This window comes from Xyrauchen texanus, chromosome 17 (genome assembly GCF_025860055.1).
Source record: "Xyrauchen texanus isolate HMW12.3.18 chromosome 17, RBS_HiC_50CHRs, whole genome shotgun sequence".
NCBI classification, from domain to species: Eukaryota; Metazoa; Chordata; class Actinopteri; order Cypriniformes; family Catostomidae; genus Xyrauchen; species Xyrauchen texanus.
This window is the reverse complement of record NC_068292.1, coordinates 36,177,292-36,204,068: the sequence shown is the minus strand read 5'-3', so window position 1 is coordinate 36,204,068 and position 26,777 is coordinate 36,177,292. Positions and strand designations below refer to the sequence as shown.

General features: G+C 42.2%; 1 long non-coding RNA gene across 1 annotated transcript in view; it reads left to right on the top strand.

Moving 5' to 3' along the window:
* Positions 1 to 285: 285 nt before the first annotated feature.
* The window catches only part of LOC127657712 (uncharacterized), a 42,760-nt gene continuing 16,268 nt past the window's right edge, over positions 286 to 26,777 (top strand). The window contains exon 1 of the long non-coding RNA XR_007972315.1: positions 286 to 401. This is a non-coding gene — a long non-coding RNA (uncharacterized LOC127657712). The remainder of the gene's footprint in view (positions 402 to 26,777) is intronic.

Below are 26,777 nucleotides of genomic sequence, written 5' to 3'. Positions count from 1 at the left end.
ATTTTGTGTAGTCTAAAAGTGTGCTACGTGGCAAGGAGATGAATGAGCTGATATGTTTTTGTGTCCATGTCATTTTCTGGCTGGTGTGTGTGTGTGTGTGTGTGTGTGTATATTGGATCTCTGTCAGATGTAATCATCCTGATGGCACTTTATGTGTCACTGTAAACAAAGAAAGGAAAAAGAGAAACAGATATGGGAATGAATAACAGACAGAAGCCACATCTGCATGAACGATTGTGACAAGTAATTTATAAGATTTGAGCCAAAGCCTGTTGTTCGATGAGCAAACTGGTAGTGTGAAGGGATGCTGGGACTGTCATTTGATATTAGACACATTCAAATTCACAGAAACAGAGTGGCAAGAGAGATAGGAGTGATGTGGATACCTCAAATTAAAAAAGGTGAGTAAACAATTATAATTTAAAAGGATAGTTCACCCCAAATTTGTATTTCTGTTATCATTTACTACTCCTCTTGATTTTCTTGTTGTAGAAATAATTGAACATTTGTTGAGTACATTTGAACAGAATTTTCATTTTGGCATACAATGCAAGTAAATGGTGATCAGACCTAGCTCCAACATAAATGGTGATCCATATGACTCCAGTAGTTAAATCTATGTCTTCAGAAATATAATAGCAGTATAATAGGTGTGGGTGAGAAAACATAACAATATTTAAGTCCTTTGTTACTCTAAATCTTCATTTTCAATTTCAGATGTGAAAGTGAATCTAAACAGGCACCACATGTGATTTCAGATGTAACAGTACAAGTGAAAGTGGATGTTAAAAAAGGACTCTTCTTTTTGGAGCTACAAAGGTCTGATCAACATTCACTTGCATTACATGGACCTATAGAGCTGAGATTTTCTTATAAAAATCTTCATTTGTGTTCAGCAGAAGAAATAAATCATACACATCTGGGATGGCAATAGGGTGAGTTTACATTTTGGGAGAATTTAAATTTTTTGAACTATCCCTTTAAGTAGATTTATGCAAATAATGGGAGATTTAGAACAATGGCTGGGCAGTCTCACTGTATATACTATAGGGGTGATTTATCATTTTTTTTACATTAATATATTTTATTGAAAAAGGAAATTAACCACCATTCAGAGAAAGTCTTTGAGCCTGTGGCAATATGCCAAAGAATACTAAATATTTTCTATTAGACCAAAAAACAAACTCAGAATATAATTAAAAATTATTACATAATTGTTCAATAAAAGAGAAACAAGTCAATAAAAGAACACAATATATCACAGTTACTTTACACTAAACATAATAAAGTATCATAACCAAAATATCGATATAAAATCATAATGTCAGGTCCCTACTGATTTCTACCTCTCATATATACCTGAAACGGTAGAAATGTGTCGACTGGAAAAGATTTTGTTATACCTTATACTTAAAATTTTACATTCTTTACAATTTATAATGCCCATTTCCCACTACTTAGTTAGTCCTTGTGGTGGAGTGGTTACTAATCTCAATCCGGGTGGTGGAGGCTTCTAAGACCGTCCGTGCATTTTATCACATGGCTCACTGTGCATGATACCGTGGAGACTCACAGCACGTGGAGGCTCATGCTACTCTCCACAATCCATGCACAACTTACCAAGCGCCCCATTGAGAGCGAGAACCCCTAATCACGACCGTGAGGAGGTTACGCCATGTGACACCCCCCTGCCTAGCAACTGGGCCAATTTGTTTGGCTGGAGTCACTGAGAACGACCTGGATTCGAACTTGCAATGCCAGGCGTGGTTGTCGGTGTCAAGTTTTATGTTATTTAGATGTGAAAGCAATGAAAAAAGCATTGAGTAATGCAAAAATACAGAGCGGGACGTGTTCAAAACTGGTCAAGTCATGGAAGAACTTATTTAGGCGTGTTGTTAACTCTGAAAGCTTTGCGTTCTTGCGTTTGCCTTTTGTTACAGAGATATAAATATTAATCGTACCTTGATATAAGATGATAGAAAAATATTGGTCACACCACCCACTCCAATTTAGACCTATTGGAATAGACAGCAGGTTCAAAGATTTATAGAATTGTGAGGGGGAAACCATATGTGTAGTGTTTATTTAGGAGGTCGGTGGTGAGTTGTGAAACTCGGAACAGGGTCATGTGGAAAGGTCCTAAGAGCCATTCAGGCTCTTGGGGATAATAATCACCATTTATAACCAACTTATTTTCACATATTAACCTTTAATACACCCCAGTGGTGTCACTCCCAAATCCCAAGAGATAGGATTTGAAATATGCTTTTACATATGCAACACGATACGCTGACGTTATTCAGGGGGATTTTTGTTTACGCATTAAAAAGTGGAATTTTAAACAAATTCATTCTGTTCTGCCAGCAAAATTATACAAGCATACCTGCTTTTCTCCTCACAAGTATAAGCAAATCAGCCAATTGTGATAACGCTACTGAGGTGAGATCTTGTTATGTGGGGGTTTGTTGACATTACAAGAGGAATTTTTACAGAGCAACTCAGGCTGTTTAGCACATGCTTTGTGTTCTGTGGCTCCTGTTCTGAATCTGTAAGAATCCTTTTCCAAATAGTCAGAGCCAGGACTGAGTTCAGACGTCAAAGGAAGGCATGAGTGGAAAATATCCTCTTCACCCTTGCTGGCTGTTTGCAAAGACAATACAAGTATCCAGGAAACTTAAAAGGAGAAATGGAATATTGGAATACAAATGTCTACTACTACATAGACTTCAGTTGCAATGTCAAGCTCTGTTTATTGCACGCAGATAAAATCTGCTCATTTGGGGAAGGCAAGGGGTGTGGAAATTGTGATAGAACCCTGGGCATGCTTACTCAAGTCTTTCTTCACTAGATGCTAGGGGGGTTTTAGGGGTGGGTACACTCTGTTTTTCCATGCTGCACTGCTCTGTGAAGTGTACCAGAAGTCTCAGCCTCATGTTCATGGACCAACTGAAGTCCATTCACGGTCATATATTGCACCCAAAAATCGAAAGTGCTGGTGATGTGATGAAAATTACATGAAAGTATCAAACTTTTTGCAGATTTACATTATGAGGTTCATTACATGTAATGCGGAAGTTCCGAAGTGAAGTGTCCTCTTTGTGGCCCTAAAACTGAGTTAAATGTTTTCTTAAACACGTGAGGCTACTGGTAAACATGTTAAAAGGCTAACCTTAAACCTAAACTTAGTGAATAATGTCAGAAAAAGCAAATGTGACATGAAAAACAAGAGTGCTCTTCAGGAACAGTACCCAGGTTCTTTTCATCACAAAGTGCAATGCTCAATCAGTTAAGCTACTGCGCAAGTTGATCAGACTTGAACAAGTTTGTAAATGAACTTGGTTATGTAATGCGAACATTAAAATGAATCATCTTACACGTCATGCTTTGTCAAGTGTTTTGACATCATAAGTTAGCATTGTGTGAGGAACAGAGTGAGAAATAAGTGTTAATGAACATATAATCAGCCGTTTTCTCATGATTTGTGTGAAAGAGAATAAAAGTCATAGTTTTTGTAGCGCCTCTAATGTTAATTTCACCAGAAAATTGACACAATATGTACAATGAGCCATGTAAAAATTAATTTGCAAAAATGTAGTGTAAAGGGAACAATGGAAAGGAGGAGGCGAGAACTGGCTAGACGATGTAAATCATATTTTAACATAAACACACACATGACGGACATGTCCGTAAACGATCTCTCTCTCCCGCACGACCCTCTGCAGTCGACCTTTCTACCTCAGATGCTTGATTAGTCTAATACGGGACCGGGTGTGTATGATCACGACCCGGCCCCGCCCTCCGCCCTGCCACATGTAGGTATAGTAACATGATTCTATGAAACCAGGTTGGTTAACAAAGTGAAGTCAAATTTATTTGAATAGTGCTTTTCACAACAGGCTTGTTTTAAAGCAGATGAAATTATGTCATAAAAGAAAATTAATGAATATCATGCCAATTTTAGTTATTTATGTTTAGAACTATTAGTGGTTAAAATGTGTAAACTATGTAAATGTTGTGGGTCAATGATTAAACAAACTTATGGAAATGCAAAATTATTTTGTTAGTGGTTAATTAATTGTCTATGTAGTTTAAGAGAGTGAATCTAATTGTCCCTCCTTTGACCAAGTTGATATAGGTTTCATTCAGTGAGGAGCATCGATCACAGTCCCAATCACTGCTAGGAAGACTATTCCATAGTGTAGGAGCCAAATATGAAAAAGATCTCCCTTCTTTTGTGGATTTTGATACTCCCTGTATTGTTAACAGGCTGGAGTTTTGCGATCGTAATGAGCATTATGGATTGAATGACAGAAGGTCACTTAAGTACACTGGAGCTAGACCATTCAAAGCTTTGTAAGTAATTAACAAAATTTTAAAATGAATATGAAATTTAACAGGTAGCCAATGTAATGCCAATAAAATGGGGCTGAAATGATTCTATTTCTTGGTTTTAGTTAGTACTCCCACTGCTGTATTTTGAACCCATTGAAGTTTATTTATTAAACCTGCAGGACATCCACCTAGTAATGCATTACAATAATCTATGAGTGTTTTTCATAGAAAAAAACAAAAAAAAAAACAATCACTTTGGCCTAAGTTTGTAAGGTTAAATGCATTAAATAAAATAAAATAAAAAAAACAGATTATTTTTTTTCAATGTTTCCTCTGCAATTTGAGGAGACTGTTTATTTTTCGAGTTCAATAGATTTCAGATAAACCCACCCCTAAAAATAAAGTGTTTCTTCATCACTTTACATGTCAGACAGGTGGTCTCTTTCTGTCTAAGTGGGCAGTTCTTGGCTAGAATAAGCTGCAATGATGACTAAACTTTATGCCGTAAATCAAATGTCTCAATGCAAAAAAAAAAAATTCAAGACAAGTATTTTTGTCTTGCTTTCCATTAAAAATATCTAAACATTCTTAAAATATGATTTATTTACTTGACAAGCAAACTGGCATAAGATTTTAAGTCTTGTTTTGAGAGAAATCTAAAAATATTTAGTGAGATGCTTAACACAAGAAAAAACTGTTTGCCAATGGAGTAAGAAAAATAAACTTAATTTAAAGAGAAAACAACTTTACTATACTTAGTAAAGACGACAGTTACAGTAACTAAATCTTTGGAGTTGTGTGGCAACAAGAACTGGAAGCAGCTGTCTATATGAGCCATTACCTTGTCTGGAGGGGATCTTAGTCTGTGAATTGACCGTGGAAGACCTGGGTTCACAGACAGAAGTGACAGTCCCATATATCAGTACTCTCTGCCACAATTGTGCACACAAACTAGCTCTCCTGCTCTTTTGTTTTGCCTTTGACAGCCACTAAAACTGAGACTAGTAATTATAAATTGTCACTTAGTGAAGGACCAACACCTTGATGACCTAACCTACCTCATAGACTAAGCAATTCATCAAATACAGTACAAACTATCAAAAACCTTTGATAAACTCATTGTAAAGTTAGTACAGGTTTTTTAAAGAATGCTCCAAATTTAGTTGCCATTTGTCAATATTTCAATTGCTAGTACATTTAGTCAGTAGTAGGCTATAATATCTGATTTGAGCTACAGATTCTGTTATCATTCCCATTCATCTGAAAGGCAGTTTCTCGGCTGGTACACGCATCCCTTTAAGTTAGCAATCTTTGCAAATAGACATTAAGGCTACATACAGAATAGCATACTACAATCATTTTCTGCCTTTTTTTATAATCTGCAGACGTAGTAAAATTAATATGGTAGTCTGCAGGTAGACTCACAGGAGAGATTTCCGACATTAGAATGTTTTTCCCTTTGCATTTACAGTCCACTGAAATTATCAGATTGTTGCATCCCGAGGGATATCTGTGTTATAAGTCATTAGGTCACACCACTGGGTAGTATATTCCGCCATTGGCACAGACCAGCTCTTAAATTCCAGTGATCTGCAGTATTGGATTACAGCCTCACAGTGGGGAAAGTACATACCTGCTTTATTGCAGCTCATCCATTTAGTTTATGCCTTATTAAATTATGGACCAGGCGGAATAATAACGGCAACAACAGACAAGTCACCCTGCATCCTCCTACTCCCCACATGACCTACATGTACCCTACGATTAACTTGTTTTAATTTTAAATGAATATGCATTGGTTGTTTGTCATGAAAAAATTGTCAACAGTGTCTGAAACTGTAAAGCAACCACTGTTTAAGTTGAAATCACAGTGTTTTAGTTCACATTCCTATGACAGAACTGGGTCAAAATCTACATAATGAAATCAATCTTGTTGAAAACAACTTCATGGCAGAATTTACAGTCATTTCTGTTTATGTGCTTAGATACATTGCACAATCACAATTTTCACAATCACAGAAAAGAGTCAGGGTTTTGGACACCTTGAAATCATAATTTTAAGAGATGCCTTCAAGAAATACCTGTGCAATATTTCCATCTGGCCTTTCTTGAATGCTGAGCCTATTTTCTCACTAGTATAGTACTGACTGTGACACTTTAAGCAGAAGCTAATACAGAAATACTCTAAACAACAGCAGTCATTTTTGTTTTCAGACAATAGAAGGCTACATGATCCACGGACATGTAATTTCCTGTGTTTGCAATTGCAAACAATAACCACACACACGCTTAAACTGAATGCCTAAATGCATTACAAAATTAATGTAATAATTTAGGATTTGTAAAATATTATATGATAAATTATATATTAAATTACATACTTAACCACAAATAGCCATATTAAATTATACATGTCATTTAAGGAATCTTCCAGGTTTAAAAATACATTCTGCCCTATTGACAAAATCTGGGCATAATATTGATTACCACAGACAAAAGTTTTGTACATTTATAAATATCCAATACAAGTCTAAGGGGCAATGCATTCCAGAGGGTTTAAAAACAGAAATGTGAAGCTCATATTTTTGTTCATGCACTTACACTCACCGAGCACTTTATTAAGAATACTATGGTTCTAAACGTGCCCGATGTGGTTTCCTGCTGTTGTAGCCTATCCGCATCATGGTTCAATGTGTTGTACTTTCTGAAATGCAACTCTGCTCACTACATTTGTACAGACTGGTTATCTGAGTTTCCATAGCCATTCTCCGTTGACCTCTCTCATCAACAAGGCTTTTCCATCTGAACAACTGCCACTCACTGGATGTTTTTTGTTTCTGACAAGATTCTGAGTAATCTCTAGAGAAATCCTATGAAAGCCACAGTTTTAGAAATACTCAACCCAGAAATCATGCCACTGTTGAAATCGTCTTGGTTACTGATGTAACCTCTGTTCTCAGATGGAGGGAACGAGACATTGTGTCGATGTAGTGACACTAGGGGTTCACTCTTGAGAGCCCCAATCAACTTTTCTTTATCCAGAAAAGGCCAATGAAAATTGGTGAGTGGAATTTACATGCCGAGCTCCGCCCCAGACATACGGGTATAAACGGAGATGGAGTTCACAACTAATTCAAATTTGAGCTGAGGAGCTGAAAGAAAGTCCCGGCCATGTCAGCGGTCAGTTCAGCGCCGCGGCAGGAGGGACACAATATCTCGTTCCCTCCATAAGGAAACAGAGGTTACATCAATAACCAAGACGTTTCCTGTCTGTCACTCACTCGATGTTGTGTCGATATACGGTTCCTATATGAAATGCTGCAGGCGCTGAACTGTGTCACGATGTACAGAGGAACAGATATGCAGAGACTGCTGCGTGCCTCGCAGTGAGCGCTGGACCACGTCATGACCTTCTAGCGAGTTAGGTAAGGTGCCTCCCTGGTCCTGTTGAGGGTGGGATTAGGCACTTACCCGAGGAGGCTACAGGCGGTGGCCTTTCATGATTTTGTACTAAGCAATGTCCTGCCAAGCACCTGCTAGAATAGCGCTGGGGAAGTGCTCTTCCGAGACATTGTCTCCCCCCTGCCGTGGCGCTGAACTGACCACTGACATGGCCTGGACATTCTTTCAGCTCCTCAGCTCAAATTTGAATTAATGGTGCACTCCATCTCCGTTTATACCCGGGGATGGAGTATATATGTCTGGGGCGGAGCTCGGCATGTAAATTCCACTCACCAATTTTCATTGGCCTTTTCTGGATAAAGAAAAGTTGATTGGGGCTCTCAAGAGTGAACCCCTAGTGTCAGGTGGTGCTCCAAAGTTGTGAATCTAGTCACCACACACACACAAGTTACCAAGGTTTATGTACTCCAAGAATGAACAAAGTGACGTTGATGAGTTTGCAGGTTAGTGTTTGAAATTTGTGTAACTGTGTCACTGGTCCTACTTGACCAACCTGAGCGGAATTTAACCTGCCAATCCTCAGCATGGGACGTGCTGTCAAGGAGGCTATAAAGCCATGAATTCTAGACTCAGTCGCTAGTGCATCTATTAAGGCCAAGAGAGTGAGGTTTCCACACTGCCCAGGCTTCACATACCAGTTGGCTATCATTACATCTGCACAAACTGAATGATAAGGCAACATTTATTAAGCTATTTCTCTGTATGTCGAGTATGTGCAGCCTTCGGCGTCGTGGCTGGGCGCCACCTAGTTTCTAATTTTAGAATGCACCATGTCATTCGCCATATGCTTCCAGTGTTTGACCCCTATAAAGTTTACTGTGTGAAAAAGGCATGGATCCCAAGCCTAGTATGTTAATTTGCAGATAATTACATCACATCCAATTCTGGTTATACTTCTTGAGAAATTACTGGGTTCACCTGCTTCAAATGGTCATGATTTTAGAAAAATACCAGGTTTATCTACTTTAAATGGACATGACTTTAGTCAAAGAATTTTATATACTGTATTTTCTCAGAAACGGCTGGATATAACATTTCTTAGAAAAGCATACATCAATGCAAATTCATCAAGTAAGACTATGCACAATACATACAAATAAATAAAAGTACTTTGTTTAAGGTCTGGCTTAATTAAGCCAATGTTCCACATAAAACTACATTTAATTTCTCAGTGGTTTCTTTTTTTCACAGTACTTGCTCCCCTATAGTAGAAATACAAGCAAATTCCAGTGAATGTGATCATGGTTCTCAAGAATTCAAATAAACAGACACTCATGAGTAACAGGTTTAAGATGTCGCATGTAGACTCCCCCCTCCATCTTGAGCTGTGGCAGCTGCACTGCTGTCATCGCAAGTTAACAGGAAACAAAAAAAGCGTCCGAACATCTACATCACACGTTACATGCATGTGCCAAAGCAGTCTGCTTCAGGACTTGGAAATAATTACTTAGAAAATAAATAAAGCAAAAGCATAATATACAATTCGAGGAACACATAGACAGATGCACATCAAAAACTTGGAATGCAGGATAGCGGGGTGTGAGTGGCTGCGGCCTTAGGGCTCCACAGATTTGATCTGAACACAGTGAGTAATTGTGCTCTCCTCTTTAAGAAGTTACAGTCAAATAAGGTCACCTCCATCTGGTGTTCTTTTACATAAACACTGGTGTTTTATATTTGGAATTAGCTGCCAATCGGATGGTCAAAGATGCCCTAAAATGTTGTTAATCCACTCTCTGGTGCAGTAGTACCATTGTGGTGATGCCACTACAAACGTCATAATACATATGCTCTGCAGCTTGAGGGGGAATGTACTAAGAATGAATTGCGGCCATTAATAGAGACCTTTTTTTTGCACACACTGTCTGCATTGTTCTGTTTGAGGTTTTGTCACTAAATAAATTATGAAAATCAGGTAATGCCATACATTTTGTGCAGAATACAATTTACATGGTGCAATTCCAAATCTTGCAGGTCGGTTTTGAGAAAGGATGCATCAAACAATGCATCAGGCAACATACATCACTTGCTCAGCCCAGAAAGCATGACATTGTTGCCTGTACTTCTACTAGAGGGTGAATTATTCGTCATATTTACCATTTGCAAATTTACACTTTCAGACATGCTGTAATTCAGATGAATCTGCCGGGTTTGTTTTAAAAATATAATATTACATTTTAATGAATTGCAAGGTTCCCATTTTCAAGAGTTATTACGGTACAAATTCTAACTCGCTGTGATTTCTACAGTTAGAGATGGGTTCATTGTAAAAAGGTGCCTCAGATTGTTCTTGGCAGGCAGCAGATTCCCTAACCTAACCCCTCCTCCATCCTCAATCTTAAACATATGGTGCCTGTAAGGATGAGTTTTCTGCCGGGAACAACCTGAGGCACCTTCCCCCATCATGTCAAGACAGAGAGGACAAACATACAGCAAATGTATGTAAAAACAAATTAAACATCAAATAAAGTTGTAAATGCAAACGTAACGTGATTCGCAACAGCCAGGCGGTATGTGGTGTGATAGAGCAAACGCTCAGATTAACTCACTCCAACATAATGGCAATGCATCTTCATGCAGTAGCTTGGTAATTAGTGATTTGTGTTGCAACACAGCACCAAAGAAGTAAACAATCAATGATACTAACGATTTCTCACTGTAGCCGTTTTGGAGCTTGATCTCTCTTATTTTTGAATGAATCTCTGTGTGCATTGCTGTCATGGTGTTTACATATTTTACTATATGTAAAAATAATCTTTAATAGCGACAATCAAACTATTCATAACTGTTTTCAATGCAAATAAATGTGTCAATTCCACAATTCAAATAAATTGATTGTGATTTTACAGTGCGAGACATTAGTACACAACTGCAGCATTTAACTTGTAAAAGTGTTACAAGGGGCACTTTAAAAATATTTTGTAATATATCAATGCATCTGGATAAATGCCCACTTATAATGCTCTTCTCCAAGATTTGATGAATTACTGCAACCATGATCAATAGGAAATGTACAAAGACATCTGTTTAATAATTTTGCTTTATGGCCTGCTTTCCATAGGTGGTAATATGGTGCTACATTTATTACGTCAGGCAAATAGGTCTCACTTTTGTAAATAAAGCTAATTTACATAAAAAGAGGTGTGCTTGCACTGAAAATATTGACAATAACTGGATTATGGGTAATTAGTGAATATGATACATGTTTTTCACTGGAATCCAGCTGGGAAAAGTTGCGCAACTGTTTAGTGAATTCACCACCGAGTTTTCCTCCCCCTCTCCATCTGAAGAAACAAATTAATTTGTCACTGTGACCACAATCACCATCCTCCATTACAAAATAAAGAAAACGGTTTTCATTTTGGGTTTGTGTGCAACTGGAACAATGAAGCTTCGCCTTGCAAATTCCTCTTAAGATTATGGAGCCAGCACAAACAATAAATTTAGCACTTTATTCCCTGAACAAATAAATAAATAAAAAGATGCGTAATGGAGAAAAGCCCACGGTCACACTTTCACTCTCGACTGCCTTGCTAATAAATTTTTTAATTTATCTGCTCCCAGGAGCATTCCTGTCAAGATGATTGTAGACAATGGAAGCTCACCTTCATTCTCCTCCATAAACTGTTACCGACCCTTAAATGGGCAATAAATTGTCCCATTTGGCGCGAAAACAACAAATCTGGAGGACTGTTTACAACCCACTCTTAGTTTCAAAGCAGAACAGGGGAACTATGTCAGATGATGTCATCAAAAAAGGAAACAAAATACAAATGCAAGCAACAACCCACACTACTTAGTTTACTTAGACGAGAGCTTCACACTCGTTCAAACTTTGATCGCATTCACATTTGCTTGATAGAAATAGTTTACCCAAAAATATAATACTGTCATTATATACTCACCCTTTTGTTGTTCCAAACATGTATTCTGTGAAAACTTGACAAGTTTGACATCCGCCCTGTAGCTCTTCTTGGTGTGTTCATGAGAGGAACTATCAATGTCCCATGAACTGATGTCAGTTAATTGATTGGTCCGGTTCACAAGATATTTCTTTCAGAAATCATAGATCTCTACTTTTCTAATGAACTCCCATGAACATGGCAGGGAGAGCTACAGCAAATGTCAATATTTTAGAGAATACTGACTTAAATTTTGGACTGTTTCTCACCCGAAGCTATTGTATGACTTCATAAGACTCATAAGAATAAAGTGCAAGAGTCATCTTGACCACTTTTATAAACCTTTTATTATGCCTTTTCAACGTGGCTTATACATTCTTCAAAATTTCTCTTTTGCATTCTTCAGAAGAAAGTCATACGTGTCTGAAGTGACATGTGGGTGAATAAATCAGTGAATTAAAATTTTTTGGGTGAATAATTCCTTTGAAAATGATTCTTGATCAAGTCAACGTGACCACTTTGGACTAAAATCAATGTAGGTAAATTTTGTACCTACTGTAATCAATCAGCCATGTCTCAGCATTGAATTATTACTGAAGTTACTCTCCCATCTCGAGTATGTGCTGCAGGCGAGTTTCCTTTGGCCGTCCAGGGCCCACACAAGGGCTCCGTCCAAGGCAGTGACCACGGGGGAGATCGGTGATAATGAGTGCCACATGCTCCACACAATTCCTATACTGTAAATACATTTTCACACTAATAACTCACAGAGAGCGTGAGAAAAGTGTCAGATGCCCTTCGCCCATTCTTCACCTCTCTTTTCTGTGCTGCAGATGTTGAAAAGTGTATGTGTATTATGTCAGTGGTGAGTAAGGTCAGGGGCCGGGGTCCAAATCAGGACAATTTCCACTTTTAAACTGCACGATATTTCCTGCTTTGTGACAAAGGTAAAGTTTGTAAATTCTAGCCACTTCTGGCACTATATGGATTTGCAAAAATGTCTGTTTCCAAACAGGTTTCCCAAACACTGCTTCTGCTCCTGTCTGCAATTTTTTTTTTAAAAACAGGTAGTTCAACCCATCTCAGAGAACCTGGCAGCGTGGAAACTTCTGCCAGGTATTTCTATGTGGGTCCTAAGAACAGTAGAAAATGGCTACAGAATCCAATACAGAATCCAATTCGCTCGCCACCCTCCGTGTTTCAACGGCGTGGTTTCCACTACCTTGAAACCGGAGCAGGCATGTCTACTGTGGAAAGAACTGCAAAATCTCTTGGTCAAAGGGGCCATAGAACATGTTCCCCTTCCAGAGAAAGAGTCAGGTTTTTACAGCAAATATTTCCTGTTCCCAAGAAGGGTGGGGGGTTGGATCTTCGAGGCTCGAATCACTCAGTCAGGGCGTTCAAGTTCAAGATGCTAACTATCAAGACGGTCGTGTCACAAATCCAACATCACGATTGGCTGGTCACGATCGATCTTATGGACGCATACTATCATATCGAAATTTTGCCACAGCACAAAAAGTTCCTGAGGTTCGCTTTTGGGGGAGAAGCCTTCCAATATCGGGTTCTTCCGTTCGGCCTAGCCCTATCACCCCGAATATTCACGAAATGCATGGCTGCAGCAATGGCTCCTTTACGACTCTGGGGCATCCGCACATGAGACTGTTTCGGTTGTGGCTCAAAGCCAGGGGATTTCATCCAAGGGCCAATCCCCTAGGCTGATAAGGGTTACGCGCCGCATGCTACGTATCCTTTCTATGTGGTTCAGACCCCGGTTCCTCAATTTGGGTCCCACTCTAGGTGCGTCTAGCCGTCGCAGGTTGCTAACGACAGACGCCTCCCTGACGGGCTGGGTAGTGGTCTTAAGTGGTCGTCCAGCTCAAGGGGAATGTGAGGGTCATCAACTCGATTGGCACATTAACTCGAGTCTCGAGTTAATGGCTGTATTTCTGGCCCTGAAATACTTCCTCCAGAGACTGCCATGTCTTGGTGCGGGTGGATAACACAGCAGTAGTCTCTTACATAAACCATCAAGGAGGTCTACATTCACGCCAGCTCAACAGACTGGCATGGCAGATTCTCCTTTGAGCCCAGGGCAAGCTCCTGCTAATCAGAGCAGCTTATATCCCTGGATACCTGAATGGGAGCAGATTTACTGTTCAGCCAGAAAATACAGACGGGGAAGTGGAAACTCCACCCCGAGGTAGAGGAACAAATCTTTTTGAGATTTTAAAAGAGCAGAAGTGGACCTCTTCACCTCCTAACAGACAGCGCAATGTCCCCTCTACTTCTGTCTGAGTCACCCAGCCCCCCCCCCTGGGTCTGGAAACGATGGCACATATGTGGCCCAGAATGCGCCTGTATGCTTTCCCCCCGGTTTCTCTGCTCCCGGGAGTCTTGGCCAGAATTCACCAGCAAGGGTCCTGCCTCTTACTGATGTTCTCGGAGATAATGTCTCTCCTCGACGGCTCACCTTGGGAGATTCCGGACAGGAGGGACCTTCTGTCTCAGGCACAGGGGACAAAACCTTCATGTTTGGCCTCTGAAGGGTACCAACTGAGGGACAATGGAAGTGACACCTGATGTTATCGGACCATTCTAAGTGCTAGGGCTCCCTCTACTTGGAAAAAATCTGGGTGAGATTTTACAGGGTAGAAGTGGACCTCTTCGCCTCTCAACAAATAGCGCAATGTCCCCTCTACTTCTCTCTGAGTCACCCCTGGAGCTGGACACGATGGCGCATACATGGCCCAGAATGCGCCTGTATGCGTTTCCCTCTACTAGAAGAAGTTACGCCAATAAATGGGGTGTCTTTGAAAGATGGTGCTGTTCACATAATGCAGATCCAGTTAACTGCCAGAGTGCTTCAGTTCTGGACTTTCTGCAGGAAAAATTGTCAGCAGGCACATGCCCCGCCACTTTCAGGGTTTTTGTGGCCGCCATTTCAGCTTGCCATGCCTTGATTGACGGGGTGCTGTTGGGGAGACATCAACTACTTGCTCGCTTCATTCGTGGAGCTATGCAACTGAGGCCTCCTGCTAGGACCAGGACCCCTTCATGGGACTTAGCAATAGTCCTTGAGGGTCTGGTTGAGACCCCCTTTGAACCTCTAGAGTCAGCGTCTGATAAACTTCTGACTCTCAAGATGGTTTTTCTTATGGCAATTACTTCTTTAAAAATAATTGGGGATCTACAGGCTCTGTCTGTCTTGCCAGCCTGCTTAGATTTTGCCCAAGGAATGGCTAAAGCAATTTTGCACCCTCATCCTGACTACCTGCCTAAGGTTCCTTTCTCAACTTTATATCTATTCACTCTCGAAGCCTTCTGCTCCCCGCCGTTTACAACGCCGGAGCAGGAAAGACTTTGTCCAGTCCATGCCCTTCAGACTTATGTCCACTGCACTAGCCAATGGCGTAAGTCAGGGCAACTATTCGTTTGCCATGGGGGCTGCAACATGGGGCAGCCACCACCAAACAGATTATGTTGCATTGGGTGAGGGACACTATTGCCCTGGCCTATGAGGTGCGTGGTCAAGCTTCGCCAGTAGGTATCAGGGCTCACTCTACCAGAGGGGTCGCCTCCGCTAAAGCCTTGGCTAGAGGTGTCCCTCTGCAGCATGTTTGTGATGCGGCAGGCTGGTCCTCTCCGCACACATTCATTGGATTTTAGAGTTTGGATATTCATGCCACTCCTTGAGTCAACATCACAAGCTCATGTCTGAGACCTCTCGCACTCTTGTGAGCACACTACACAACTGTAAGTGGTCCGGACATCCACAGTGCGGAGGTGTGGGTATTCTCGTTCCCAAAGCATCATAAGTGTAGCTTTTTGAAAGGGAAAGTCTCGGGTACTTCACTGTAACCCTTGTTCCCTGATAAAATCGGAATGAGATGCTGTGTATCATTGCCGCACTGGGATGCCCCAGGACTGCTCTTCAGACAAAATACCTGACGATGCACCTGATGTGCATCTATTTATAGACCTGCTACAGGTGCATCCAATGATGTCACCGGCAGAGGCTATAAATTCCGGTCAGTGTTCATTGACGTGTTGCACACACCATATTCACAGCTGGTCATACCTAAAGTTGTTCCCAAAGCGCTAACTCAGCGCAGCATCTCGTTCTGCTTTTATCAGGGAACAAGGGTTACAGTCAAGTAACTCGAGACGTTTTAAAGAAAAGCAAATTAAAATACTAGGAAAAAAATATTAAACTAAAAATACATTTTATTTGACTTGCTAGCACAGTAAGACAAAAATATTTTTAATTAGACTGTGACGTAGGCAGGCAGAGGTTGTGGATCTATGTGCAGCTTTATTAACAAAACAGGGGAAAACTCAGGACAAAGGGAAAAAACAAGGAAACCTAGTACAGAGCATAACACATGCAAGAACTAACAAGGAAACAAAGAAACTAAAAGGGCTTATATACAAAAAGGAACAAACAAGGGAATAAGGAACACCTGGGGAAATAATCAGGGAAGGAGAACTAATCAGGGGAAAACCAATCATAAAATGAAACTACAAAGGAATACAAAAACCAAACAGGAAACAGGAACTAAACTAAACTTCAAAATAACAGCACAAAAACAAAAGACAATAGAGAACATGACAGAGCCCCCGCTTTAAGGAGCGGATTCCAGACGCTCCAAAAAGTAAAAACAAAACAAGGAAAACAAAAAACAAATTGTCCAAGGGGGCCAACAGGCAGACCAAGGGGGCACAGGGGGCAAACAGGCAGTCCAAGGGGGCACAAGGGGCAGACAGGCAGTCCAAGGGGGAACAAAGGGCAGGCAGGAGGTCCAAGGGGGCACAGAGGGCAGGCAGGAAGTCCGGGGGGGGCACAATGAGCAGGCAGGAGGTCCAAGGGGGCACAGAGGGCAGGCCTGGGAGGAGGCCACAGGACAGGGGCCGGGTCAGGAGGCCTGGGAGGAGGCCATAGGACAGGAACAGGGTCAGGGGGCCTGGGAGGAGGCCACAAGACAGGGACTAGGTCAGGGGGCCTGGGAGGAGGCGACAGGACAGGGGCCAGGTCAGGAGGCCTGGGAGGAGGCCACAGGACAGGGGCCAGGTCAGGAGGCCTGGGAGGAGGCCACAGGACAGGGGCCAGGTCAGGAGGCCTGGGAGGAGGCCACAGGTCAGGGACCGGGTCAGGGGGCCTGGGAGGAGGCCACAAGACAGTGACCGGGTCAGGGGGCCTGGGAGGAGGACACAGGACGGGGACTGGGTCAGGGGGCCTGGGAGGCGTAACCATGGAAGGCCCTGGAGGCGGAGCCGTGGGGGGCTCGGGAGGTGGAGCCGAGGAAGGCTTGGGAGGCGGAGCCGAGGGGGGCTCGGGAGGCGGAGCCGAGGGAGGTGGCGCTGTGGGAGGCTCAGGAGGCAGAGCCGTGGGAGGCTCAGGAGGCAGAGCCGTGGGAGGCTCAGCCGTGGGAGGCTCAGGAGGCAGAGCTGAGGGAGGTGGTGCCATAGGAGGCTTGAGAGGCGGAGCCGTGGAAGGCTCAGGAGGCAGAGCTGAGGGAGGCTCAGGAGGCGGAGCCCCGGGAGGCTCGGGAGGCAGAGCTGAGGGAGGTGGCGCCATAGGAGGCTCTAGAGGCAGTGACCTGGAAGGCTCTGGAGCCAGAGTTGAGGGAGGTGGAGCCAAGTGAGGTGGCGCCATAGGAGGCTCTAGAGGCGGAGCCATAGGAGGTGGAGCCGTGGAAGGCTCAGGAATTGAAGCCATGGGAGGCTCGAGGGGCGGAGCCCTGGGAGGCTCGAGGGGTGGAGCCCTGGGAGGTAGAGCCGTGGAAGGCTCTAGAGGCGAAGCCCTGGAAGGCGGAGCCCTGGGAGGTTCGGGAGGCTCGAGAGGCGGAGCCCTGGGAGTCTCGAGAGGCGGAGCCGTGGGAGGCTCGAGGGGTGGAGCCCTGGGAGGTAGAGCCGTGGAAGGCGGAGCCCTGGGAGGTTCGGGAGGCTCGAGAGGCGGAGCCGTGGAAGGCTCAGGAATTGAAGCCATGGGAGGCTTGAGGGGCGGAGCCCTGGGAGGCTCGAGGGGCGGAGCCCTGGGAGGTAGAGCCCTGGAAGGCTTGAGAGGCGGAGCCCTGGAAGGCTCGAGTGACTTGAGAGGCGGAGCCCTGGGAGGCTCGAGAGGCGGAGCCCTGGAAGGCGGAGCCCTGGGAGGCTCGAGAGACTTGAGAGGTGGAGCCCTGGGAGGCTCAGGAGGCAGAGCTGAGGGAGGCTCAGGAGGCGGAGCCCCGGGAGGCTCGGGAGGCAGAGCTGAGGGAGGTGGCGCCATAGGAGGCTCTAGAGGCAGTGACCTGGAAGGCTCTGGAGCCAGAGCTGAGGGAGGTGGAGCCAAGTGAGGTGGCGCCATAGGAGGCTCTAGAGGCGGAGCCATAGGAGGTGGAGCCGTGGAAGGCTCAGGAATTGAAGCCATGGGAGGCTCAAGGGGCGGAGCCCTGGGAGGCTCGAGGGGTGGAGCCCTGGGAGGTAGAGCCGTGGAAGGCTCTAGAGGCGAAGCCCTGGAAGGCGGAGCCCTGGGAGGTTCGGGAGGCTCGAGAGGCGGAGCCCTGGGAGTCTCGAGAGGCGGAGCCGTGGGAGGCTCGAGGGGTGGAGCCCTGGGAGGTAGAGCCGTGGAAGGCGGAGTCCTGGGAGGTTCGGGAGGCTCGAGAGGCGGAGCCGTGGAAGGCTCAGGAATTGAAGCCATGGGAGGCTTGAGGGGCGGAGCCCTGGGAGGCTCGAGGGGCGGAGCCCTGGGAGGTAGAGCCCTGGAAGGCTTGAGAGGCAGAGCCCTGGGAGGCTCGAGAGGCGGAGCCCTGGAAGGCGGAGCCCTGGGAGGCTCGAGAGGCGGAGCCCTGGGAGGCTCGGGAGGCAGAGCCCTGGGAGGCTCGGGAGGCAGAGCCCTGGGAGGCTCGGGAGGCAGAGCCCTGGGAGGCTCGGGAGGCAGAGCCCTGGGAGGCTCGGGAGGCAGAGCCCTGGGAGGCTCGGGAGGCAGAGCCCTGGGAGGCTCGGGAGGCAGAGCCCTGGGAGGCTCGGGAGGCAGAGCCCTGGGAGGCTCGGGAGGCAGAGCCCTGGGAGGCTCGGGAGGCAGAGCCCTGGGAGGCTCGGGAGACTTGGGAGGCAGAGCCCTGGGAGGCTCGAGAGGAGGAGCCCTGGAAGACTCGAGACTTGAGAGGCGGAGCCCTGGAAGGCTCGGGGGGCAGAGCCCTGGGACGGTCGAGGCTACAGGCACTGGCTCTGGGACGGCCGAGGCTACAGGCGCTGGCTCGCTGACCGTGGCAGGCGTGGGCTCTGGCTCGCTGACCGTGGCAGGCGTGGGCTCTGGCTCGCTGACCGTGGCAGGCGTGGGCTGGGGAACAGAAGCCTTTCCTAAATCTTATCCACGTACTCAATCCAAGTGTACTCACCACTCTCTGGCAACTCCTCCCATCCATGGGCAAGGAGGCCGATCTGGTAAATGGACTTTAGGTGTCGGTCCGCATAACCAGTGCATCTGGCAATGGTGCAAAACATACGTGAGTATTTGATCAAAGGGAGGTTCGCCCGGCTCAACTGGAGGAAGATTGCTGCTAGATCCATCTGAGGGTTAGTTCTTCTGTGACGTAGGCAGGCAGAGGTTGTGGATCTATGTGCAGCTTTATTAACAAAACAGGGGAAAACTCAGGACAAAGGGGGGAAAAAAAACAAAGAAACCTAGTACAGAGCATAACACATGCAAGAACTAACAAGGAAACAAAGAAACTAAAAGGGCTTATATACAAAAAGGAACAAACAAGGGAATAAGGAACACCTGGGGAAATAATCAGGGAAGGAGAACTAATCAGGGGAAAACCAATCATAAAATGAAACTACAAAGGACTACAAAAACCAAACAGGAAACAGGAACTAAACTAAACTTCAAAATAACAGCACAAAAACAAAAGACAATAGAGAACATGACATAGACACATTTACATCATACTGATCAGTGAAGAGAAATACTTAGTAATTTAAAGCTTGAAATGTAATTGTATGGATTGTATTTTCCAAGAAATAAAAGTACATGAATTCAGTTTTCAATGGTATTTCCCTAAAAAAAAAAAATACAGTAATAAATGACCCATTTTAAAGTAATTTACATCCCACTACATATGGCATCTCCTTTGCTTTCTCCCTCTCGATCACCAAAAACTCATTGTAAACAAAGTCTGTACGTTGACAAGCTCACTGTAAATATGCAAAGTCGTGAACCTCTGAGGTGCGAAAAATATGTGGAACCGCATTTCACCATGTCACATCCATCTTTGCCTGTCTGCAAGTGCCGTGGTGAAAAACTGTTAACACCACAGGCACGATCTTTATTATCTTGGAAGTGAATGATCAAATACTGAAACTGTGACATTCCAACAACAAATACTGTAGCTTTAAATAGCATATACGTATAGCGACAAATGGTATGATCAGTATTTTCCTCTAAAGACTAATTCTTTATGAGAGTTGCCAAAAAATGTCTAGCGCAAATATAAAGGAGCATTCTCTGACATGGAAGAGAGGGGCCACCGCTCCTTTAAATCTATGAAATCATTGTGCACACTGAGAAATAACTTCTTTTGAGGTCAATAGTGCAATGACCCTAAAGGGGCTGATGTGACTGACTGAATCTCACACCATGGTCTGTGAAACACATAAACATTCAGATGTGGGTCAAAGCAGATGTGAGTAATTTTTACCAATGTTAAAATTATTTTTCCAATCCCAGTTTAATACTGTAAGCAGAGAAAACTAAATAAGCCATTCATAGATTGAATTCCTTAAAATTCAGAATTCCTCTGACACAGCAATATTGACTCAACTAATGTTGTTTGTTTGGGGCAGGACCATCTATTTGTTCGATCAATGGCAGACAAAGGAAGTATTTGGGAAAGCTCTTGGAAAACAAGACTTATTATTGCCATTGTGTTTGATGACACTTGTGGCATATAAATTACACACTTCTGGTATGACAGAAGTGTGAGCTAGAGAGTGAGAGAGATCGTAGGGGTATCCTTCCCCGCATTCACACTCTATTTTCAAGTAGATGTAGCTTGAGGCTTCTTTCTCAAGGCAAGTGAAACTGACACTTGACCAGCCTCTGTGCCATAATAATAGCCCAAACAATCTGTTAAAGAGGTCGGGTCTTTAGGCAGTTAGGGGAAAGCAGACAGGCGGGGTCAAGCAGGGTCAAGAGTAACGGGGTGATGGGGAATGACTTCCTTACAGCGGTAAGAAGCACAGATAACAGCTTCATGGCCAGTGTCACATCTGTGTATCAAGAGCCAGACCTGTGGCCATTTATTTGCTTCAGGCCCAAACTAGCCATGATAAAAGCAATAGGATGTAATGGTCAGGCATTTCTAAGAGGGATGACACCTTCTCTATTTTAGAGTGGGAAGCATGCTGGTTTACACAGCAGGAGCCGAAATAATACTCAAGCCCTTTGCTATTGAGCTTGAAAAGACTTACTGGGCTGTAAAGACTATGCCTCCATTATGCCAAGATTGTTTGTGGGTAATGTGTTTATAATAATTTAATGAATTAAAAAAGTAAATATTTTCTTATTTTCAAACCCAATTCTCTGTTGTCTTTCTCAATCTCAAATTCTCCATTCTCACAAAACACAATCTTCACTATAGTGCACATTTATGTTAATAAACATGTAAAGTTGGTCTGAAAAACAAAGTTTAAACCTTAATTCATGCCCCCAGGAAGTTCAGTGTTCTACATTTTGGTAACACTTTACAATAAGGTTGGATATGTCGTAACACTGTACAAAAAGGTTATATTAGTTAACATCGGTTAACCATGAAATAACATTAAACAATACTTTTAAAGCATTTATTAATCTTGGTTGATGTTAATTTCTACATGCATTATGAACAAACATGAACTAACAATGAACACTACCATTTTTATATATTAACATTCACCAATATTAATATTGGTATAAATTTATAATAAATATATTTTAAAAATATTGCTCGTTGTTAGTTCATGATACCAAATGCATTAACTAATTTTAACGAACTAAACCTTACTGTAAAGTGTTAACTTTATAGGAAGAAATTTTCAGTAACAAAAAGTGTGGATCAATTGATTGCATCTGAAATATTGCAGATAATTTAACTGACAATCACAAGGAAGAGGACAACAGTAAATATTCAAGTAATTACCATGGACTATTTTAAAGGGGTATCAAAAGTTTGGGCTCCCCAATTTCAGGTCCAGTCACACCCCAGTGGGTTGAGCTGGGACAGGTATTCTGCTCATATTCAGTTAAAAAGATAAACCGTTTGTAGGGTCAGAGAAGTCAGAGTATTAACATGTACCTTATTTTTCAAGTGACACTGTGAAAAATTTCTGTCAGTTCTAATAAATATTTTACTATTTTACTTACTGGAACGAGCAACTCCAGTGACACCATTTCCCAGCTGCAGCTGTATTTGTATTTTCAAGGAACTTGGAGCGGGCGATATTCATACAACACAGTGTGGCTGTAAATCAGATCAGTGAAAATTACAGATTGAGTAACCCCGTCATGACTATACGAGCTCTTCTGTTGAGTCAATGGTCAATAAAATAATTACAGGGTGCAGATGACGTCAATATAATGCTAATTGGGTATCTAACATCCTTATAGTTGATAACAAATTGAGCAGATGTTGAGGATAACATCTTGGTTATTTTGAGAGGGAATTAGGCAATCACTGTGTCTGAATAAATAAATACTGTATGTGTATATATATATATATATATATATATATATATACACACACACACACTAGCAGCCAAATGTTTGGCTATAATGTACAGATTTGCTCTTATGGAGAAAGAAATTGGTACTTTCATTCACCAAAGTGGCATTCAACTGATCACAATTTATAGTTGGGACATTACTAACATGAAAAATTACTATTACAATTAGATTTTTTTTTTCACAACTTCTTAAACTACTTCAAAGAGTTCTCAACCAAAAATCCTCCAAATGCAGCATTGACAGCTTTTCAGATCCTTGGCATTCTAGCTGTCAATTTGTCCAGATACTCAGGTGACATTTCACCCCACACTTCCTGTACCACTTGCCATACATGTGGCTGTCTTGTCGGGCACTTCTCACACACCTTACAGTCTAGCTGATCCCACAAAAGCTGAATGGGATTAAGATCCATAACACTCTTTTCCAATGATCTGTTGTGCAATGTCGGTATTTCTTTGCCCAATCTAACCTTTTCTTTTGGTTTTTCTGTTTCAAATGTGTCTTTTTCTTTGCAATTCCTCCCATAAGGCCTGCACCTCTGAGTCTTCTCTTTACTGGTGTACATGAAACTGATGTTGAGCAGGTAGAATTCAATGAAGCTTTCAACTGAGGACATTTGAGGCATCTATTTATCAAACTAGACACTCTGATGTACTTATCCTTTTGTTTAATTGTACATCTGGCCTTCCACATCTCTGTCTGTCCCTGTCTTTTGACTTTGAAGACTCTAGTGTACACTTTTGTATGAAATCTTTTGAAATCAGTTGTATGGCAATTTCAAGCATTAATTCCTCAAAACAATGATTCGCTGACGAGCTTCTAGAAAAAGCTGTTTCCTTTTTGCCATTTTTGACCTAATATTAACCTTAAGACATACCAGTCTATTGCATAATGTGGCAACTCAAAACAAACACAAAGACAACGTTAAGCTTCATTTAAAGACCCAAATAGCTTTCAACTGTGTTTGATATAATGGCAAGTGAATTTCTAGTACCAAATTAGCAATTTAGTATGATTCTCAAGGATAAGGTGTTGGAGTGATGGCTGTTTGAAATGGGGCCTGTCTAGATTTGATCATAAATGACTTTTTTCAAATAGGCATGGTGCTGTTTTTTCCATCAGTAATGTCCTGACTATGTGATCAGATGAATGCCACTTTGGTGAATTAAACTACCAATTTCCTTCCGAAACAGCAAAATCTGTATAGTGTATAGTATACACATATACCACCAGTATACACATATACTGTATATATATACAGTGTATACATATATGTGTGGAATATCTTCTGAAGGCAAACAGTCACTTGTATGATGTACAGAGTACAGACCATAATTTAATGAGGTATTCACTCTCAATTTGTTGATTTCAGCCAAAAAACAATTACATTATCACCTTTTGTGTTCCGCAAAGGAAAGAAGGTCATATGAGTTTCGAACAAAATAACTAATGACAAAATTCTAAATTCGTTTTTGGGTAAACTATTCCTGAAGCTTTACAAAATAATATACAGTAAATGCCACAAAAAAAATTCCATTTTGTTATAACTACATCAGCTGCATAGTAAAACAAAATTGGGGTTCAATTAAGAGCTGAATGTTTCCCTGCATTTTGTTTTAGTTTCTATAATGTCATAATTAATATGATGATTATTGTAACATTCCAAGCCACAATAGCAAGTGGGAATCTGGATTAAATTGGGAACACCTTTCTCCAGTCTCCATTCACCAGCTGCAGACTGAGGTCAAAGGTCTGACCTAGGGTCATCCCAGTTCTCAGTGCAGCGGACACTTAAAATCAGACCATGAGGAAGGAGAGCCTGTGTGAGTCCATTTAAGAGCTGGGTCGGCCCATATTCCCAGTACAGAAGTCCGTTATTCCACACTAGTGTCACATTCCCTTTCCATTTGTTTTGTTCTTCTCCCTTCACCATGCGCTGAGCATCATGAATCCGAGGGAGCCATAAAAAGGAAACGCAAAGCTCTCAGCCATAACAGCAATACATCCTGAGTGAAACTTTAGACAGCCATTAAGCTAATGGGCCACTCGGGCTGTGGTAACTGTCTCCTCGGGTTTCAGTTATTGAGGCCCCCTACCTCATATTGATACAAACATTGAGCAATAAGTAACATTTATGAAGCATTAAACAGACTTTGATGGGCTTCTGTCAGGTAGAGCATATTCAGTCCAGGTGTTTGGTGTTATTTAAATAAAAAAAAAATACTGGAATGTGGCATCATTTGGAAAAGAACCAAAATGGAACCACAATTTTGGCTCAGAGTTATTGAAGACCAGTGTCAAATAGTGATGAGGACAAAAACAGTGGATTGGACGAGGGCATAAATCAAGACATCCTGGAATGGGCATCATTTAGAAAAGAGCAAGAATACAAGCATGATTTCAGCACAAAATTTAAATGGCCAGATTTAAGCTGTTGTTTTGAAATCAAAGATAATGGATTGGAAAAAAGCCGAAAGTCAAGTGTACATTACATTAGGATTCCACATGCATGCAGGCCTTGTAACAACCTGTCCAGATGTTCCAAAAATAAAAATAGGTTTAATTATTGAACTCTGCTTGACATTTATTCTGCATTTGACCTAAAAACTCCCAATAGTCCATTTAGCATCGTCCATTGAAGAAATATGGTGTAGCCAATGTCGCTTGACTAGTTTTGATGAGGTGTTAAGATGTTTTATGAGTGGACTTGCAAAACATCAGCAAGCATATGAGTAATGAGGCTGAACTAACATTGACAAAACACATTTGAATAATTACCATGTTAAAAGCATATTTGGTCTTTATATGCACTTAGGACAAGGAGACTATTATTCTTAGGACTAGTCCTGTTTTGAACTGGCAGATAAACTAAGAATCAGTTAGCTCAAGCTACACATGTGCAAGGTTTCCAAGTGGCTGAGAAAGAGAGAGAAAGCATGTGCTGCTTATACTATATTGGTCTTTGATGTTAACAAAAACAAAACAAAAAATATGGTAGGTGTTTTCTCCTCCCTTTTAATTAATCTAATAATAGAGGTTTGACTGTTTCAGAAGGAAATTGGTACTTTAATTCACCAAAGTGGCATTCAACTGATTACAAAGTATAGTCAGGACATTTCTGATGTAAAAAATAGCACCATCACTATTTAAAAAAAGTAATATTTGATCAAATCTAGAGAGGCCCCATTTATAGCAGCCATCACTCCAACACATTATCCTTTATCTAGGATTTTCACACACAACAGTCTCTATAATTTTCTCGGAATGGTGCCAAAAACACACAAAAAAAAAAACGTCTAGTGAGTGGCAGTTCTGCGGATGGAAATGCCTTGATGATGAGAGAGGTCAACAGAGAATGGCAAAACTGGTTTGAACTGACAAAGTCTACGATAACTCGGATAACCGCTCTGTACAATTGTGGTGAGAAGAATAGCATCTCTGAATGCTGAGATGTGGGTTGGCTCTGTTTTAGCGGCATGAGGGGGACCTGCTCAATATTTGGCAGGTGGTTTTAATGCTGTGCCTGATTGGTGTGTGTGTATATATATATATATATATATATATATATATACATACAAAAAAACTATAACACAATAACATGGTTAGTTATTTTATTTGTATTTAATTGAAATAAGCATTATTTTTTCCTGCTGTCCGCCATCAAAACAGATCTGTGATCCAACTTTGGGTCACACCCCAACTGTTGTGAACCACTATAGATACAAATATTTGGCGTATTTATACATGGCACACATTGCAATTTGGGAGGAAAGGAAAATAAGGGATTATTGCATGGTCATACAGGCTCCAGACCTTCCTCCACGGTCGGTTTGTTTTTACCACTGAGGGAACGATATCATTCTCAAATATAGGGGGAAGTGCTTTTTTATGGCTTCTTCTCTAGAGATGAAGATCTGGAGTACTGAAGTGCCACAAACAATGATCTCCTCAGTCTCTCTCACAGTCAGCACCAGTTGGTGTTCTCATCCACAGCAGGCATACCAACACAACATGCGTACACATAAAGCCACAGGGGAGGAGGGAGAAAGAGAGGGGATTAATACATGTTCTCACTGGCTCCAGACTGCCCTCACTGGTCTGTTTGTTTTTACCTCTGAGGGAACGATATCATCCTCAAGAAGTTAGTAAGTGCTTTTTTATGGGCACATAGAAACACATGTACACACAGAATTCCTTCATATGGATTCAATGAGATGCAAATGAATCATCAAGTTGAAAAGTGTTTGTCACCTGAGAGATTAATTTAATTCCGACAAACGATGATACTGAACAACATATTGGATATGACTTTTCATTACTCTTTAAGGCATCTGGTG